The sequence below is a fragment of the Mastomys coucha genome, unplaced genomic scaffold (genome assembly GCF_008632895.1).
Source record: "Mastomys coucha isolate ucsf_1 unplaced genomic scaffold, UCSF_Mcou_1 pScaffold21, whole genome shotgun sequence".
NCBI lineage: Eukaryota > Metazoa > Chordata > Mammalia > Rodentia > Muridae > Mastomys > Mastomys coucha.
The window spans coordinates 51,975,601-51,978,568 of record NW_022196904.1 but is presented as its reverse complement, the minus strand read 5'-3'; the positions used below and the strand labels follow the sequence as shown (position 1 = coordinate 51,978,568).

At 38.7% G+C, this 2,968-nt stretch overlaps 1 pseudogene; it reads right to left on the bottom strand.

The window, feature by feature from the left end:
* Positions 1 to 331: 331 nt before the first annotated feature.
* LOC116101252 lies at positions 332 to 2,492 on the bottom strand (annotated as a pseudogene).
* Between the last annotated feature and the right edge of the window lie 476 nt (positions 2,493 to 2,968).

The following is a 2,968-nucleotide window of genomic DNA, read 5'->3' as shown; positions in this document are numbered from 1 at the left end:
ATTCTAGCTGGACCCTACACCTAGTCATCTGACCACAACCAGACATGCTATGCCCCATACAATATAAGGGGTGATATGCCCCCTTCTCATTCTCTCACTCTCTTACTCGTCCCCTCTTTCTCATTCTCTTGCTTTCTTTCTCTTCACTTGCTCTTTGTTCTTCTCTTGCTTTCTTCCTCTCCTCTCTCACTCCCCTCTCTCTCTCCTTGATCTCCTTTCTTTCTGTCTACTTGTGCAGCCCATTTTATCTTTCCTACAATAAAATATCTCATTTATTCATTGCCTTCTTTTTAACTAACATGCTATGTAGCCACAGGTCAACACCGGGGAGAGAGAGAGACTTGGACCTCAGCAGCAGGTCGTGCCTTTGGTACAACAATACTTAACAGGTTTCTCCAGGTGGCATGTCAAATCCACAATGGATACATTGGGGGTAGGAACATGGAAGAGCATGCCAGTGAGCTTCCTGTTCAGCTCTGGGATGAACTTGCCCACAGCCTTGGCAGCAGCAGTGGGTGCAGAGATGATGTGCCTGGGTAGTCCCACAGCCATCACTCCACAGGTTTCTAGAGGGGCCATCCACAGTCTTCTGAGTGGCAGTGATGGCATGGATGGTGATCATGAGCCATTCCACAATGCCAAAGTTGTCATAAATGACTTTGGCATAGGGCCTAAGAAGTTGGTGGTACAGGATGCATTGCTGACAATTATGAGTGAATTGTCATATTTCTCATCATTCATGCACATCACAAACATGGGGGCATTAGTTAAGAAGGAAGAAATGATGACCCTTTTGGTCCCACCCAAGAATGGATTTCTTTAGGAAAGGTTGTTTAAAATCAGCACCAGTTGTGTCAGGGTGTGGCTTTTCATTTTAATGTCATTGTATTCATGGCAAGGTAGAAAGCTCAGAAAGCAACTTGCTTACTTGGAAATATGAGCATCTGGGATTTTTTTCTAGGATGTAAGTGTTAAGAATAAGAGATAATGGTATTAGAATATAGTTCTATATGTGGTGACAGGAGGGTAAAAGACACTCTTGAATTCACATCACCTGGAATTGAAGGGACAATTCTTATACTATTCTTACACTTATATCATGCCAGATAAAATTCCAGTATGGTTGATGGCAGGACTAATGAAAATATCCCACTAGGTTTTGGCATTTAATTAATGATAGAAGAAATGAAGTAAAATTTATTCTGGGATAAATGCTCTAAGATGCATGTTCCAGTAGATGGTGCAATATCCATGCACACACAGATGATGTGAATGATGTCAGTTTTTATTAGAGAGAACAAAGAAGTTTGTTTTCTGAAGTGATTGTGGTATTAGAAGAATTGTAGTGTAAAGAATGTTTTGAATCTTTCCAAAAATACAGCATTAAATAGTTATTGAATAAAATATTTAAGGAATATCAATCACACCTGATGGAGAGTACAAAATATGCTAAAGTGGCCATCTTTATTCAATGCCACATAAGAACATGAATGCACACAAAAGGCCTTGAAATTTTATAATTTAAACATTTCATTTGTAAGTAAATACCTCAATAATTATTTTTGTAACATTATGACATTATGAAATACACTATGCTAACTGAATATTTCTGGAGAAAGGCTTGAACACGTTTCATTTGACAATTTTTTAATTGCATTTTTTTAATGGCACATTTTAAATGGCCCTTATATAGACCTAAATGTATTATCTAATGTTAGAATTAATTTGTATTCACATATGGGATAAAATAAATGACACAGGATATGTTTGGAGAAAGCTGGAATGGGCAGTCCAGTGTCAGAAATAGAAGGTCCCAGACAGAAATTGAGTTTTTTGTATATATCCAGGGTCTGGGTCCAAGCAACCAAATAGATGCTGTGAATATAGGTACCACCAGCTCATGTAGTCCATTGTTAACTAGAATCAAAGTGTGAACTTGGGATAAATTAAATTAGATTTTTTCCTGTTTTTCTCTTTTTACTTTCACCACATTCGCTGCAGTAGATAGGAAGCAAGGAGAGATAGATAAAACAAAACTTAACAAAGCAAAAACCCATGGCCATGAAAATAAAAATAAATAATAACAATGACAACAACAATAATAGAAAAAAACAGAAAAACAAAAACAAAAGCAAAACCAACTCCTGATTAATATCTCCCAAGTAACAGTAGTCTTTTGACTCCGACTTTTAGGTTTGAGATCTCTTTCCTAATTACTTCTCAATCCATTCTTTATTTCAACATAGACAGAGGCAGCACGAGCTAATTCAACTCCCTGCACATGGGTTTTTACCAGTTAGGCTCCTGGCTGTTATTCAGCTCTCAGCTGGGTCCAGGCTCTAGCCAGGGCTTGAATATAAGCTTCTCAGCCCAGAATGAAGACTTTCTCTGAAAACTGAGGAGGATGAGGAAAAACCCAGCATATACAGGACTTTTATGGCCTTCTTCATGATCCTACTGAGTTACCTGCTCCTGTCATCTCTGTAAAACATGTTCCTGCATCATAAAACACTGATTCTAATTAGAATTTCATCATTAATACTTCAGTATTGAAGTCCTCCATCATCTGCATGGAGTGTCATTTACGTATGGCTTCACTATCTAACAGTGACCAGAGTTGTGTTGTTAGGGAAATTTTCTTGCATCAACAGTTGTGAGATTACTTTCTCTGAATTGAAACTTTCCCATCTGTGTTTTCTAAGGTTCAAATTCTTCATTAATGTACATGGTAGAGGAATCTCATAAATTTGCTATTTTAATGTACTGGCTGGTTTTGTGTGTCAACTTGACACAGGCTGGCGTTATCACAGAGAAGGGAGCTTCAGTTGGGGAAGTGCCTCCATGAGATCTAGCTGTGGAACATTTTCTCAATTAGTGACCAAGGGGGTAGGGCCCCTTGTGGGTGGTGCCATCCCTGGACTGGAAGACTTGGGTTCTATGAGAGAGCAGGCTGAGCAAGCCAGGAAAA